The sequence below is a fragment of the Hipposideros armiger genome, unplaced genomic scaffold (assembly GCF_001890085.2).
Source record: "Hipposideros armiger isolate ML-2016 unplaced genomic scaffold, ASM189008v1 scaffold_75, whole genome shotgun sequence".
Lineage (NCBI taxonomy): Eukaryota > Metazoa > Chordata > Mammalia > Chiroptera > Hipposideridae > Hipposideros > Hipposideros armiger.
The window spans coordinates 1,520,853-1,538,386 of record NW_017731425.1 but is presented as its reverse complement, the minus strand read 5'-3'; positions in this window follow the sequence as shown (position 1 = coordinate 1,538,386).

The following is a 17,534-nucleotide window of genomic DNA, read 5'->3' as shown; positions in this document are numbered from 1 at the left end:
TGGCTACACACAGTAGCCCATGGCAACCCACTGCCACAGGGGCTGCAGCCTACACCGTCGCCGGTGACTCACGGCAGCCCAGCTCCAGGTTGAGCTGTTGTTCAGCATCTTAGCTGTGGAGGGCAGTGTCACTGGCCCTCATATGTGAGATCCGAACCGGGGTCCTCTGGCGTCCCAAGCCAGCTCTTAACCATCGCGCCACTCGGCTGGCCCGAATTTGGAGTTCTTGAATTGTCCTGGCTTCTTCTCTCCTGTCCTCATGCCTGCCTGGGCTGCCCTGGGGGACTTGTCATGGGCCTTCTGTGTTGATTTTCTAGATTAGCCCCTACTTGCTTCTCTACTAGCCCAGAAGTCCCCACCTTGCCCCTGGCCTCCTTGAGGTACTGACTTCCTGGCTGGGGTTGGACATCTGGACTTCAGCGTGTGACTTTGGCCTGGTTCATTCCTTCCTACAGGTGGTGAACATCAGCTGAGCAGAGTCAATAACCCAAGTGGAAAGGCCCCTGGCTCAGGGACTCCTGTGCCTCCTGTTCTGAGCTAGACCGCCTTTGGTGAGAGCAGGAATAGAGGAAGGGCCAGGTGGCAGGATCAGAAAGGTACTGGGCTTCAAGTGACCTGGCCCTGGTTTGCCTGCTTTTGTCTCTGCTGTGTGGCCTTGGACAAGCCCTTTAGTGTTTTGGCCTCATGTCAACCCCATTTGGTTTTTTTTCTAGCCCAGGAGGGAGCCGTGCTAGAGGCCCCAGACCCAGCCAACACCAGCACCATTTTCCTGGGCTCTGAGCTCCATATGGAATTTTCTGTGATTGGTAGCTCCTATCAGCCCTTACATCTATATGTGGACAAGTGTGTCACCAGCCCCAACCAGGATCTGGAAGTGGCCCCTTTGAGCTACAACCTTGTCAGACATCGTGGGTACTGGACCTAGGGAAGGGGGCAGGGTAGGATGGGACTATTCAAAGGGTGGTGTCTCTGGAAAGGGTGCTAAGAACCTTCCCAGAGCCAGAATGGAAAGATGCCTAGATGGTGCCCTCTGGGATTTGTTGGGGGAGTCCTCTCTAGGTCAGGGAGCAAGAACCCTTTACTGGCCCCTTGACCTCTGAAGCCCCTCCATGAAGTGGGGATAGTGTCAGAATCTTCACAGCACTGTTGTGTAGATTGAATGGAGCAAAGCTTAGCTCTGCCTGACACACAGAATTCTCAACACATGATGGTGTGTGGTGGTGCTGAAGAAGGGCTGGGACCAGACCCAAGTTCAGGGCTGTTTTCTGGGTTCTGCTGACCTGAGTCTCAGCCTGAGCCTTCCAGATGCCTGGTGGATGGCCAGGATGCCTGTTCCCACTTCTTGCTCCAAGATGTCCCCGAGAGACTGAAGCTCTTTCAAGGCTTCAGTTTTATCAATGATGTGAGTTGAAGCAGGTGCCCTAAGTGTCTGTGTCCCTTCACCCCTTACCTTCCATAGATTACTCAGCCTAGATCTCTGTCCCCACCACAGGCTTATGTCCTCTGCCAGCTGCTGGTCTTGGACCCAAAGTTCCCATCTGATGCTGCCAAGAAGGCCTGTTCCTTTCACAGGGATACAAACAAACAAGCCCCATTTACCAAAGGTATATTGTATGCCCTACCCTGTAACCAGCATTTGATGTCCATGACCTCTCTTAACTGCCTGGGAGGTGAGGAAACTGAGGCTCAAAGTAGCTCAGATTAACTTTCCAAAGACATTGGCCTTCCTCCTGTAATAGTTCCCCGTGGCCACCTGGACCAACACAAGTGTCTTGGCATAGTGAGGGCAGTGTGAGGTATGTTGGGAATAGAGAGTTCGGGCTCTGACCCAGACCCAGGTTCAAATCCTAGCTCCAACTCTTGTTGGCTGTGACATCATGGGCAAGTCACTGGCCTTTCAGGAGTCTCCATGTTTTTCATGCAGACCTGGCCCATGGCCCCCACCCCCAACCCGGTCTCTGATGCATTCATTTAAGCAGAACCTTTTTCACCTCATCCCTGACCTCCTTCTAGGTGGGAACTCTTGGATGATGCATCCCTAAGCACTATGTGTGACTGTTGTGAGGTTACCTGTCCAGGCCCCCAGCTACCTCATCAAAGGAACTTGGCAGGTAGGAGGCCCCTGGTTTTGGAGGTCGGGGATAATGGTAGGTTCTGAGGCAAAGGAGGCAGTTGGGCCTAAGGAAGTTACTTTCTTGCCCCCAAAGACCTTTGAGGAAGCTGACACTGGCCTCCTGACTTGAAGACCCACTTGAGGTACCAGTTGGTCAGTAAAACCAAGGAAGAATATGGCCTCTGCACCCACCCTATCTGCAGAGCCTCCTAGTGTGTGTGACCTTGGACAAATCCCTTCAATCTCTGGGCCTCAGTTTCCCCAAGTGTAGAATGAGATCATTAGATTGGTCTACCACTTTGGAGCTTCTAGTTTAATCTTTATTAAACTGATAATCAGGAGACGTGTTCATCTTCACTCATACAATTCTGATAAGTGCCTTTCTGAGAGAAGGCTTAGTCACTCACATCACAGCGTAAATGTGTTATCATCTCTCCCCTTGGAATAAATAGCTTCATTTTCTCTCAACTTTTAGCATCAGCAAGCACATACTAGCAGGTCCGAAGGGTAGAGGTGGGTAGACAGGCAGATGGCTTAAATCCTTCTGGTGGGATATCTTTATTCTTCCAGCCTCTGGGAAGGTTGCTGAAAAGGCTTCTTCTTTTTTTTATTGGGGAACAATGTGTCTTTCCAGGACCAACCGAGCTAACCGGCTGCCCTGACTCCAAGTCGAGTAGTTGTTTCATTCTAGTTTTGGAGGGCACAGCTCAGCAGCCCACATGGGAATCGAACCGGCAACCTTGGTGTTATGAGCACTGTACTCTAACCAACTGAGCTAACCGGCTGCCCCTGAGGAGGCTTCTGACCAGAAGGTCTGGTCCTCTGAGTCTGGTCAGGCTTCTGACTCCAGGGGAATGGAGGTGAGTGAGGGAGGCCTCTCCCAGAGGCTGGTCCCCTTTACAGTGGGAGACACCAGGATCCCAGGGCCAGTGGCCTGTTGGCAGCCTCAGTAGAACCCAGCTCTGGCTTCCTCCTTCTCCCCTCACCCTCCTTCTGTCACCGCCATTTGTGGTTAGCCAGGACAGAGCCTGAAACCTCAGGCAAGCTGGCTGTAAGCTTTCTGGCCCCATCACCATGGAAGCCACTATCCCTCTTAGCCTCCTCATCCTGAAGGAGGGTAATGGCCACCCATTATATATCGTTAATAAATGCTACCTTTTGTTGCCTGCCTGCCAAGGGATAGGCCAGGGTTTCCATTTTTCTGTAATGACCTCATTTAAGTCTCCCAATAATCCTGTGCAGTAGACACAATCAGCCCCATTATATAGATGAGGAAACCAAGGTTTGAGGTCACATAGGCAGGAGTTGAACCCAGTACGCTTGTAATCTCTCCCACATGAACAACAGTCTGGGTGGTGGGAGCTGTTACCCAGACCCTCTCTTGTCCCTGCCGATGTACGTCCTACCCCTCTGGGCCTTGATCAGCCTCTGCCCCTCAAACCAGGAAGCCTTCCTAGCTCACTGAGGCTGATGACAGGGCCTCTGCTCATGGTGGTGTTGACATCCACCTTGGGCATGGGCTTCTGCATCATCACCCACTGCTGCTGGCTCAGGGCCCAGAGCCTTGTGGCACGTCTAGCTACAGGCCTGGACAGCAGGGTCTAAGGAGCCCACAGCACCTACCAGAGTTTTCCAATACAGAGATGTTCACCAATGACTTTACTGCTTATGGTTTTCCTGAGGCAGGGCTGGGGAAATGAGGCCCCCCAGAACAGGGGTGAGTGTTGGGCCTCCTGTGAGGGGATGCCCTTAGACATGCGCAGGGCCTGTGTCTGCCACATGTGGGCTTGGGCAGGAGCGATGGGCCTTCCAGGGCTCAGGGTGCTTCTCTGTTCTTTAATGTTTGCTCAGGGGCCCAGCAGCCCCCTAGGGCAGAGGTTGGGCCTTTTCTGGATGCCTGATGCCTGGGCCCATCTGGAGGTCCACTTTGTACATTCTTTTGCTGTGGGCCAATGCATGGTATGCTAGAGTTGCTCACAGGGGCCAGAACCAATTGCTAGCATCTCAGGAGTTTTGTGAGCTGCTGGTTAAACAAAGCCATGATTAAAACTTAAACAATATAGGGCCGGCCGAGTGGTGCATTGGTTAAGAGCTGGCTTGGGATGCCAGAGGGCCCCGGTTCGGATCCCACATATGAGGGCCAGTGACACTACCCTCTATAGCTAAGATGTTGAACAGCTCAACCTGGAGCTGGGCTGCCATGTGAGTAGCAGGCGGCGACGTAGGCTGCAGCCCCTGCTGCAGTGGGTTGCCATGGGCTACCGTGTGTAGCCAGCAGCCAGCGTGAGCGGCCAGCAGCTGCCGTCCAGAAGCCAGCGACTGATCTGCCTCGCCCTGGAAGAGCACAATGATGGTGCCAACTTGGGCCAGTGAAGCAATGTCCTCCACAACTAGACTGAAGAACAAAGGACAGAAACTTTTCTGTTCCCCTTCCTCCAATTCCCCAGCGCTGTTCCGATTCCCTAATTCCCCAACAAAAATCTTTAAAAAAACCCAAAAAAACGTAAACAATATAAAAAAATAAACAATGTAAACTTAGATTTAAATACATTATATAAAAAACAATGGTAGTGGCGGCCTGGTTAGCTCAGGTGATTAGAGCGCAGTCTCTTAGCACCAAGGTTGCCGGTTTGATCCCCATATGGGCCGGTGAGCTGCACCCTCCACAACTAGATTCAAAGACAATGGCTTGAGCTGAGCTGCCAGTGGGCAGCCTTGGCTCAGTTGGTTAGAGCACATTGCTTGTAACACCAAGGTTGCCAGTTCGATCCCCACATGGACCAGTAAGCTGTGCCCTCCACAACTTGATTGAAGACAACCACTTGTCTTGGAGCTGATGGGTCCTGGAAAAACACACTGTTCCCCAATAAAGTTAAAAAACAAAAACAAAAAAACAACAACAAAGGTAGTAATAACAAAGGTAGTAATAAGTTCTCATCATAAGAAAAAAATATAATTCTGTGTGATGATAGATGTTAACTAGACTTATGGAGGTGATCATTTCGCAATATATGCAAATATTAAATCATTGTTAAACACCTGAAATTAGTATGTTGTACATATCAATTATATCTCAAAAAACAAGCAAAAAAATTAAAACCCACAGGGAGTAAATATTAAAAACTTATTGCTTTCTAATTATTTTACTAGACTTTACTGTTATCTATACTCGTGAGGTTATTTATATCTCTTGCATTTATTTGGTGGAAATGCCCTCTTGTAGTGTACCCATTGCTTCTTAACTCTGTGTACCATGAGTTTACTTGGGTAGTTTGATGTAGGCCATGACGGGAGTGTTTACACCGCAGAGATCAATAAATCAGGGTTACCCGCACCGGGGAGCCAGTGGTTAAACATTTACCAGCACACCACTGCTCTGGCTCTCCTGCTAATCCAGGAGCTGGGTCAGTAGCACCATTCCCCTTTCCAGATCCACATTCTAAGGATCAGAGAGGGTAAGAGACCTGGCAGAGGCCTCACAGCCTATAGGGTCATAGGTAAGACCCAGCCCTGGCGTGCTCTATCCTTTCCCAAAGCAGCCAGGTAGAGAGAAGAGAAGGCAGCCCGGGCTACAGCCCCTGCTTGTCCAGGGCCCTTGCCCCAGGTTTCCTCCCAGCCGTGGCTGCTACCCAAGCACCTGACGCTTTGGCTCAGACCCTTCTCTCTCTTCCCTGGCTGCTCCCTCTTACTCCTCCTGTCTCTTCTGTCTCCAGTTCTTTGCTATTACATCTCCTATCTGTCCCTCCCCGGCCTGGATGAGGGCAGCAGCCTCTGACTTATCCCCTTCCAAGCATTTCTATCTGGCTAGTCACTTCTTAAAATACTCAGGGGGTGGCTGGTTAGTTCAGGTGTTAGAACCCAGGCTCATAACACCAAGGCTGTCTGTTTGATTCCCACATGGGCCAAGGAGCTGCGCCATCCACCTCCACAACTAAATAGATTGAAGACAACCACTTGACTTGTAGCTGATGGTTCCTGGGAAAACACACTGTTCTCCAATAGAATTTCTTAAAAAAAATATTCAAAACCAAGTCCGGACTCCTTGTGGTGGCTCTCAGAGCCTTGCATGAACTGGACAATCCCATCCTTGTCCCCCACCCCAAATTTTATGTCAGCCATTCCATCCTTTTTGGTTTCTTGGATCCAGCATTTCTCCTGACTGGGTTTTCTCATACACTGTTCCGCCCAATTGGGGCACTCCCTGTCAGCCTTCCCCCTAGCCCTTCTTGCAGGCACAGCCACCCTCCCCGGTGACAGCACACCCTTCCTCAGTTTACCCCTTCAAGGTAACCTCTGACCCCCTAGGGGCTGGCTTCGGAATCTTTTCTGGGGTCCCTCCAACTCCACCCTTCCTCCATTGCCTGGGAAGATGAAGCAGAGCAGACCCCTGCTGAGACTGGAGGAGAGCTGTCTTTTCCCATCTCTGGCCTTTGTCCTAGGACATGCTGGGAGTTGGGTCCCCTGGTGGCTACCTTCACGCAATGCTCATCATCCCCATAAGGAGGCAGCAGGTCCCAATGTGCTCATGTTGGCTGTTTCAAACTTCCTCTACGGTTATTGAGAACAGTATCTGTTAGTGAACCACTTCTAGTGTGTGCCAGGTCCTGTGTAAGTGCTTTCTGTGATGTATCTCATTTACTCTTTACAATCATACCATGGTTAGGTCCCTGTTTCCTGGAGTTAGTGTCACTGGCCCAGCTCACACAGTCCTCTTCATACCCTTTGATTTTCCCCTTCTCTCTTCCTCCCCAGTCCTCTGCTCCCTTGTCCAGTACTGATCCCATGCCTACTGCCTTTCAGCCCATGGCTCTCTACACAGTCAGGGGCAGAGCTGACTCACAGGCTGTGTGGCCATGGGCAAGTTACCTAACCTCTCTGAACTGGTTTCCTCACTGTACAGATTTGCCCTTCAGTCTAGCTATCGGGACCTACTGGGCTGACTGTACCTGCTGTGAGGATTACAGGAGAAATGGTTCACAAAGCATTTAACTATGGGGCTCACAGAGAGAACTACACAAACACTGGGTATTATTATGTGGCAAGGGTGAACGATTAAATTGTTCCATCTGAAATTACCCAGATATAAAGTATGACAATTATATGGTTCAGGGAGTCCACTCCTAAGAATTTATTCAGAGGAAATAATTAGATGATTATTAGATGTGCATCTGAGGGTGATCGTCATGGTCTTATTTGTATGAACTAAAATCTTGGGAACTCCTTAATTGCCCAATGCATAAGGGCCCATTCTTCTAAACTGGTCATGCTGGTGGCTGAATCTCCCCAGGTGCCTGCTCTGCTCTGATGATACCTTCCATGACTCCTGACAGCTCCCAGATCCAGCCTGAACACCTCAGTCTGGCATTCAGAACCTCCAGGCCTTGGCAGGCTCACCCCTCATCATGCCACATCCCTGCACCTACAGTCTTGCCTCCGCTGACCCCATCCCCTGGATATGCACATCTAGCTTCTGTGCCTTTGCTCAGGCCATGCCATCTGCCAGGAATGCCCTTTCCATCCCTATTTCCCTCTGTTCCCGGCCTTCAAGGCCCAGCTGTAATGGCACCTGCTCCATGAGCCCTTTTCAGCATCCTCTCTCTGACAGAATCGTCTTGCCATACAGCACCCTACATCATCAAGGTCTTCCCTCCCCATAGACAAGAGTTATGAAATGATGCCCACAGAGGACTTGAATGGAGCTCTTACTATGTGCTAGGCGCTTTGATAAGCATTGTGTTGTGTAACCTGCATAAGAGCCTGTGATAATGCCACCATTATCATCCTACAGATGAAAACATTAAGTCCCCTGTGCTGTAAGTCTTCCATCAGCATTAACTCCTACTATCCTTATTAAATCCTACATGAGTGAGGAGGACTTAGGAGCCTTTTCTAAAATCAGGAGGCATTGCAGGCAGGTAGGGGGCACAGGTAGCCTAGGCCCCTGGAAGCATGTGGCCTAGGCCCAGCTCAGCCATGCTCTGGCTCACCTGTAGGCTCCAGGTGAGGCTTGTTCATTCCCCAGCCTCCTCTGGGCCAATTTAAAAAGGCTTTTGGGGAGCGGGCACTGTTTCTTTACATTATGGCTGCCCCCAGGGAGCTTCTGAGAATTGCTCTGGTCTTGTTGTTCGGTAAGGTCTGGGAAATGGGGATCCCTTGGGAGCCGGGGTGGTGGATGGGGGTCCTCCTCCTGCTCTCCCTGCCCCTGAGCTGAGCATACCCCTGCCAGCCGTGCACCTGGTGAGTCCCCTGGAGGATAACTTGTCCCACCACACCTGGCCTAGGCTGCTACAGGAGCTAGACTTGGGATCCTGGGGATACAGGGAGGAGGGGACTTCCTTCCCGATGGCCTGTGAGTCATTCTGCCAGGTGCTCTCTAACACTCAGCTCCACCTCCTAATGTCCCCTCCCCCAGAGTCCCTTTGTGCTTCCCCCACTGACAGCTGAGGACACCAGGATCCTGGGTCATCCGTTCTTCTCCCCAGATCTTTACCCTGTGTCTGGGGAGCCTTTCAGCCTGTCCAAGGCTAAGCAGGACCCTCCGGGAGTCCAGAACAGTCCTGCTTCTTGAGGCTCAGGCTCCCAGTTAGGCTACCCTGGAGGCAGGAGCCTACCCCGACCCTGCACCTCTGGCCTCTAGGGCAGAGACTGGCATGCAGTAGATGCTCATCAAATACTCAACAAATGCCTTAAAATTTTTCTCCTCTAAAAATTTCTCTGTCTTAGGCTCTCTGGGTCGAGATATTTCCTCGGAGAGGCAGTGTGGCAGGGTGGTCAGGACCCTAAAGTGTAAAAAGAATGAGCTGGGGACCATGTAGGAGTGAGTCTGCTTACTCACAGGCCAGTTGTTCACACAGAGAAGAAGCAGTTACTGGTAGAGAGAGGGTTAAGGTAAACTTAGCTTTCATTTAATACCATTTGGTAACATCTGAGTCTTGCCAGATAACAACTCCAAACTTTAAATATTTCTGGAAGAGCCCTTCTTTGAGAGTTTCAATCTGAGCTCTGCACCTCACAGTTGCACATAACCACGGGCAGATGGTAGCAGGACTTCCCAGCCTCAGTTTCCACATCTGTAATAGAGGCATCATGTGGTTCACAAAGGATGTGTGGAACAATCCGCAGTGGCACATATGATGGTAATCAGGGCTGGTCAAGCTGATTCGAGCAACTTCCCTTCAGTTCTCCCACTCCTACTACCTCCCACTGGGGGAGCTTACTCAGAGCTTGTCTTCCAGTCTGACTATGGGGACCCACTGGAGGCCCTTGACCTGTGGCACCTCTTTCTCTGCAGCCACCCAGCCCAGGCTGCTCCGTGGACAGGAGGTGAACACCTCTGCTGCAGCTAGCCCATCATGGACCTCGCCTGGCCCTCAGAAGGACCCTTCCAAGGAGCCTTCCAGGTACTGCATGGTGAGTCTTGGGCTGGTGTGTGTGGGTGGGGGATGGAGTGTGGACCCCTGAGGATTGCCCAAGGATTAGAGGAGAATGTTGGCCCTGAGCACCATCCTGTTTATGGCCTCAGTCTTCCACCCAGGGTGGGACAGGCGTGTACCCATTCAGTAGATGAGGCCAGAGTAAGAGAACTGAAGTTCAACCACCTCTCTGAGCCTCCATCACCCTGTCTATAAAATGGGCATAACAAACACATATAGGCCATTCAGAAATAAATGGAATTATGGCTGTGACCTACCAGGCATGCAGTAGATGCGTGTTAGAGGGTGGCCATGACTATGTATGAGGAACAGCCCTCTCCCCTCTCTTCCCTCAGATGCCTTGCCATCTCCCTTTGTGGGAGGCTTGTGGCTTACCCTAGAAGCCTGCATTACACTGGGCCGTGAAACTCTACATGGATAAGTGTGTGGGCTCCCAAAGCCAATACCTGAACTGCTCCCAGAGGAAGTACATCCTTGTCTTCAACTAGGGGTCTGCGGAGCTATAAATGGAAGGGGAGGGCGGGCAGAGGGCTCATCCCTACCGAGGGGTCTCATTTAGCTGGGCTACTGGTATGATCACGTGTAGAGGTCTGCCTTGTTGCACTTGGTTGTTAGTGATCAATCCTTTTCTTGTGGCTGGTCTGAATTTACCTGGGTCTTAACCTGTCCACCTGGGCTGTCCTTCCCAGCCAGGATGGCTCCAGTGGCCTTAGAGTTTTGTCACTTATAGCTGACTTTGAAACTTCTGCCCTTTGCTTAGGTGGAACACACCTGTTCCCAAATTCTAGTAATGGGGCAGATACTCTTTAATGTGGTTTTAAGGAGCAAGAAGGTCCCACACTGTGAGCCTCTCCATGGCTTCCCAGGAAACTTGTTCTGGCCACTCTCCAAGTGGCCTGATGGGTCCCTCTGTCACCCTTGATTGTTCCCCTCTCAAGGGGCACCGGGTCTGGCCCTTGGTTCTGGCAGGATAGTGAGATGCTGCAGTTCAGCATGGAGGCCTCATGTTGAAGAAGTTGAGGTGAGGGCGATGCCCTAGGCCCAGCTGGAGGTCGGGGGACTCTCTTCCTGTTACTCTGCTTCCCCTCTCCAGGCTACTTTGGGCAGAGTTCAGGTCAGCCCAGGAAAGGGGTACTGGATCCCCCAATAGAGTTTCCAGATTTAGCAAATAAAAATACAAGATTTCTGGTTAAACTTGATTTTCAGATAAACAATAAATTTTTTAGTATAAATATGCCCCAAGTATTGCTTGAGATATATGTATACTAAATTTTAAAGAGTTAACTGGGTGTCCTGTACTTTTATCTGGCAACCCTGACACCTGGGAATGGCAGTGGGATAAGGAATTGAGAGCTGGGACTTAGAACCCACAGCCCTGGATCTGCCTTGAGCTCTGACCAAAAGATGAGGTCCTCACAGTCTCACATTTTATAATATGTTCAGGATCAAGTCTGGCCCAAGGATCACTCAAGGAGGTTGGGAAGGCCAGAGAGATCTTGATAGACGTGATTGTGTGTGTGTGTGTGTGTGTGTGTGTGTGTGTGTGTGTGTGTGCGCGCGCGCGCGCGTGTAATTAACCTGGGTATCATGGCCTCTGTCTCTCTGGATGCTAAAAGCCTGGGGCTACTTGAAGTTTCCTTTCTTTGCAATAAGATACTGTCATCATGGGAAATACAATGTACAAAAGACAGTTTACACTGCTTGAAGATTGTCCCAAGATGGTGCCAGAATTTCCTAAATTCGTACCTCTCTTTATAAGAGCCGCACTCTACATTTGACCTTCTGCTTTCTTCCTTTTAAGAGCTGTTCTCGATGTTACCTGTTACTTCATATATAGAACAGAAAATGAAAATCCTGAAGCTCAGAGAATCACCAATACTTAGGCATATGCTAAGATCGTGTTTTATAAAATAGGGTTATATGTCCCATTGTAGGACCTGTCCTCCCCCGCCCCCTCAACTTACTGTCAAGTACATTTCTCTGCATAGGAGAATGCATACATCTTTGTATTCTCCTATGAAAGTGAACAGGTACATAGAACCCTTGTGTCTGGCCAAGTTGTAACTTCACCAGTGCCCTATTGTAGAAACTACACAAGGGTTCCAATCTGTGCCTGTTCTAAACCAGGGATGCACTGAGGAAATAGATACTTGTGTGTAAGGGAACGTTGGAAGAGTTTTCTCTCCCTCAGAGCTGTTTGCTTCCTGCTCAAGGAGCAGCCTGGACTGGGTGGATGAAGAGAGACAGGTGCCACAGGTCAAGGGCCTGCAATGGGCTGGGGCTGTGACAGTCACAGGCTGACTTGGCTCCTTCCTTGCAGTGCCCATTTGGTAGGGGATAAATGAGGCATAACAGTTCAACACGGGTGGCTCTGTCGGGGGCCATGGGAGCCCAGGATGAGCCTTCTCACCCAGGGCTGGGATCCCAGGTTCTTCCTTCCAGGTATGTCATCTGCTGGATGAGTGTCCGGAAATCCTGTTTTTACACCTCCTCACACACGTGAGCACTCCCTGTTTCGAGCTGTGGGGCACTGGGCAAATGCCTTCCCTTTGGGGGCCTTGGGCCCCTGTTTCTGAAATGAAAGCATTGGCCATCATGATGCATGGGCCCTGGGTTCTAGAAGTTGGGCAAATATGTAGCAGGATGTTTCACCGGCATCATGGGAACTCCTTATCCTGGAAGTGTAGGTGGCCTCTCCTTGGTACAGGTAAACCGGAGAAAGGAAGGTCCAGAGAGGCCAAGCAGTTTCCTGCTGTCACATGGCGAATATGGCCATGCTAGGATTGGGGTTTGGGACAGGCCCTCTCCCCCAGGCAGACTGTTGTCCCACTACCCTCCTGATTTGACATGTCTTTCTTTTTTCTTTTCTTTTCTTTCTTTCTTTTTTTTTTAAAGATTTTACTGGGGAATTGGGGAAGGGAAACAGTGTTAGGGAATTGGAGAAGGGGAACAGCCAAGTTGTTCTTCATTTTTAGTTGTGGAGGGCATATCTAGCTTAGCTCCAAGTCCAGTTGCCATCCGGCCAGCCGTTGGCAGCTTGCGGCCTCTCAGCTCAAGGTTCTGTGTTCAGTCTTAGTTGTGGGTGGGTAGCCCACCATCCCATGCAGGAGTTGAACTGGAAACCTTGTTGTAAGAGTGCACACTCTAACCATTGAGGCATCTGTCTGCCCATCGGCAGCTCAGGGCAGCTTAGCTCAAGGTGCCATGTTCAATCTTAGTTGTAGGTGGGCATAGCGGACCATCCCATGTGGTAGTTGAACCGGCAGCCTTGTTGTTAGGAGCACGTGCTCTCACCAGCTGAGCCATTCTGCCACCTATTGGCAGCTCTGTGGCAGCTCAGCTCGGGTGCAGCTCACTGGCCCATGTGGGAATTGAACCGGCGATCCTGTTGCTCAGAGCTTGCGCTCTTAACCAACTAAGCCACTCGGCCAGCCCTGGCATGTCTTTCTGTCTGGACCATCTGCAGCTTGCAGATGATAAGTGGAAAAGCTTAGTGTGTTACTGCTGTGACTTTGACTGTTCCCACCCAAAGAAAGGGCAGCTCCGTGGTAAGTTAGGGTGGGACCAGGTCAGAGGGGGAGCTACTGGGGACCTTTGGCTATGTGGGTAGACAGATGTCACTGAATTAACCTGAGCACAGGCTGTCTGCTGGGGGCCACCCTCTGGCAAGATGGCCATGACCTGTAAGCTGTGGGCTGAGTAAACTGCAGCTGCTTCTTCTGTCCTGTGGGTGCTTTGAGGAGAAATTTCACTCGGCTTGGTGCCAGATTCTAGGGTGATGAGTTGGGTTTTTTTAAAAGATTTTATTGGGGAATTAGGGGAGGGGAACAGCATTGGGGAATCGGGGTAGGGGAACAGACAAGTTGCTGTCCTTTTGTTCTTCAGTCTAGTTGTAGAGGACGTCACTTCACTGGCCCATGTTGGCATTATCATTGTGCTCTTCCCAGCTGAGGCAGTCACTCTCCAGCCATTGGACAGCCTCTCATAGCGGCTCACGGCAGCTCACGGCAGTGCACAAAAGCTCAAGCCCACTGCCAGCCAGCCCCACTGTAGCCCCACCGCAACCTACACCATCATCGGTGACTCATGGCAGCCCAGTTCCAGGTGGAGATGTTGTTCACCATCTGAGCTGTAGAGGGCACAATGTCTACATATGTGGGATCCGAACCGGGGCCCTGCTGCTCAGAGTTGGCGTCCCAAGCCAACTCCTAACCAATGCGCCACTCGGTCGGCCCTAGGATAATGACCTTTTAACTTATTTCGCTTCCCCCCTTTACCAAGAAGAAATAAGCAAATACCAGGGGTGCCAAAAAAATGTATACACTTGATTTGTATTCATCTTTTGTTATCGGTATATATTGAGTATTACAATTTTAATACAGTTTTTTTCCTAAAGATTTTATTGGGGAAGTGGGGGAGGGAACAGCATTGGGAAATTGGGGAAGGGGAGCAAACAACAAGTTGCTGTCCTTTTGTTCTTCAGTCTAGTTGTGGAGGACGTCGTTTCACTGGCCCATGTTGGTATTGTGATCATTGCGCTCTTCCTGGCTGAGGCAGATGGGTCGCAGGCCATTCAACGGCTGCTCACGGTGGCTCACACAGCTCATGAACGCTTACGCTGGCTGCCGGCCACTCATGGTAGCTTATGGCATCCTCACTGCAGCCTATGCCATTGCTGGTGACTCATGGCAGCCCAGCTCCAGGTCGAGCTGTTATTCACCATCTTAGCTGTAGAGGACACAGTGTCACTGGCCCATGTGGGATCTGAACTGGCGGCCCTGCTGCTCAGAGCTCGCGCTCCCAAGCTAAGCCTTAACCAACAAGCCACTCGGCCAGCCCCTTAATACAGTTTGTTCCTATCTTGAAATGTGTACACATTTTTTTGGCACCCTCTGTATACAACTGTCCTAGACAATTCAGATACTTCAAAAAGATATAATCCTACAACTCAGGTAATTGTTAACTAACATCTTAGTGTCATCATATCCAGGCAGCTTTAGTTATATATACACATTAATATAATGGTCCAGGGCCGGCCGAGTGGCGCGTTGGTTAGGAGTTGGCTTAGGACACCAGCTCTGAGCAGCAGGGTCCCGGTTCAGATACTACATGTGGGCCAGTGACGCTGTACCCTCTACAGCTAAGAAGGTGAACAACAGCTCAACCTGGAGCTTGGCTGCCGTGAGTTGCCAGCGACAGCGTAGGCTGCAGTGGGGCTGGCCAGCAGCTGGCATGCACTTTCGTGAGCTGCCGTGAGATGCCATCCAATGGCTGGTGAGCGACTGCCTCACCCAGGAAGAGTGCAATGATAATACCAACATGGGCCAGTGAAGTGACATCCTCTACAACTAGACTGAAGAACAAAAGGATAGCAACTTGTCTGTTCCCCTTTCCCGATTTTCCAACGCTGTTCCCTCCCCCAATTCCCCAATAAAATCTTAAATATATATATATATATATATATATCCAGTTTTTGTAATATTTTATAACATACTCTACAGACAATTTTGAAGGTCAGATTGTCTCTTTTACATTTGTGATGCTATAATAATAATCCATGGAATGGAGGTACAAGAATGGAACCAGTACCATGTAAATGGATATTTGCGTTGTTCATTTATTTTCTCTAAAGCCTTGCTAGGTGACACCTCGCTGCCTCCTGCCCCCATTTAGCAGATGAACACAAACCTGCTTAGGGGAGTAAACCATCTCTGGGCCTCTGCCTGGGGCTGGGAGGGGAGGAAGATTCGAAGGCTAACAGCTTATCCTCCAGAGTTCCTGGGGGAAAGGGGATACCTATAGGGTGGTCGTGGGGCCACTGAAGGTCAAGAAGCTGCCCACATCATGGTTTAAAGATAGGTGCAGGGCTGGCAGACAGCCTAGGCCCTAAAAGGCCTGGTCCCTCCTCTACCATCCAGATTTATAGACATTTGCTCTTATTATTTTTTTAAACTTTATTGGGGAACAGTGTGTTTTTTCCAGGACCAATCAGCTCCAAGTCAAGTCATTTTCTTCAGTCTAGTTATGGAGGGCACAGCTTACTGGCTTATGTGGGAATTGAACCAGCAACCTTGGTGTTAAAAGCCTGTCCTCTAACCACCTGAACCAACTGGCTGCCCCTATAGACATTTGTTCTTGGTCCAGTTTCATCCCCAGCCACACCCAGCTTCCCTACATGCTCCCAGGTTTTCTTTTTTTTTTTTTATTCCCTACAGGTTTGAATGTTCTTTTTTTTTTTTTTTAAGATTTTTATTGGAGAATTGGGGGGTGGTGGGAACAGTGCTGGGGAAATTGGGGAAGGGGAACAGACAAGTTGCTGTCGTTTTGTTCTTCAGTCTAGTTGTGGAGGACATTGCTTCACTGGCCCAAGTTGGCACCATCATTGCGCTCTTCCCGGGCGAGGCAGATCAGTCGCCGGCTTCTGGACGGCCGCTCACTGCGGCTGCTGGCCGCTCACGCTGGCTGCTGGCTACACACGGTAGCCCATGGCAACCCACTGCCACAGGGGCTGCAGGCTACGCCGTCGCTGGCGACTCACAGCAGCCCAGCTCCAGGTTGAGCTGTTGTTCAGCATCTTAGCTGTGGAGGGCAGTGTCACTGGCCCTCATATGTGGGATCCGAACCGGGGCCCTCTGGCGTCCCAAGCCAGTTCTTAACCATCGAGCCACTGGGCCGGCCCTGCTCCCAGGTTTTCTTTATCTACCTTGGCGAATAATTCTGGGCTCATGGTCAGCTCTAGCTGCCCTGTACGGTCTGCCCCACACCTCTGGGCTGTCTTGAGGTGCTCCCTGGCCCTGTCCTTCCCAGTCTCCTGCAAGATGCTGATGAACTTGCTGGTTGTGGTGCTGGCCTTCAGCTGTGTCACTCTGCTGCTGATCCTGTTCCTGCTGACCCTGAAGAAGGTGCTCAGGGCCTTCTAGCTCTGCTGTCCTCTTGGCTGCCTGGGGATCATGCTAAGGGGATTGGCCCTGGCCAATCTGGACATCCAGGAGATGGGGCCAATGTCTGGGGCAATGGAGAGACCTTCTTCTGAGAAGGACATGGATGTGACATCCCAAGCTAACGTCAAGGAAAGTTGGGATGCAGCGGGCCCTTGAAAAGACAACTAAATAACCCTTTTATACACATAGAATTAAGTTTTCTATTTCTCTAGTGCTCTGACTTTGCCTTAGCTCTCATGTGTTGGTACGATGTGTTAGGGGACAAATCTGACCTCTTAACTTTGTGATGTGAATGTAGATTCTCTGGAGTGGAAAGTGGGTTCCTGGTAAGGGGTGGTTTTGGGAGGGCAGGATCTGGTACGTAATTAGCACCAGCATGAGGTTGGCTTGTTCTCTGCCCGTGGGTTGCCCTGGCCTGGGGTCTGCACAGTAAGTGGCCTAGATCACCAAATTTGTTTCCTAGCATTTCTGAGCTGTGGGAACTGAAAGTTAACTTTCCTTCTCACACAGTGGGTAGCCTGCAGGGCTTGATTTTCCTGCCCCTACCCTGCTTGCTGACAACTGCTGGAATGGGGAGCCCCATCAGCCAAGGCTACAAAATGGAAGCTCTCTCCCTCCCTACAACTCCTCCTGGATGAACTGGAGCTAAGCATCTGGTCCCTGAGTAGATTGGAGACCTGGAGGCTGAGAACTGGGCAGGCTGCTTCCTCCCAAATCTGGAATGTGGAGTGGGGGCTGGTTTGCCACAGCTGGGCATCAGGGGATGCTGAAGGGCACTGTTTTGGTTCTCAGCTCCAGCCCTGGCCTAGGCTCCCTGTGCGTCCATGCCTCCTTCTAGCGAGTCCCCCTTTGCTCAAAGCAGGGTCTGAATAGAAGTGTTTGGACAAATGCTGGTATCCAACAGCACTGCCCACAGCAGCCTCAGACCTAAGGGCGCACAGGGTCCCCACCTTGTCATCCTCCAGCCCTGCTGCAGTGTGGGGGCTCTTTCCGCAGCGGGCAAGAATGAGACTCCCTGTCCTTGCACCCTGCACCACCAACACTGAG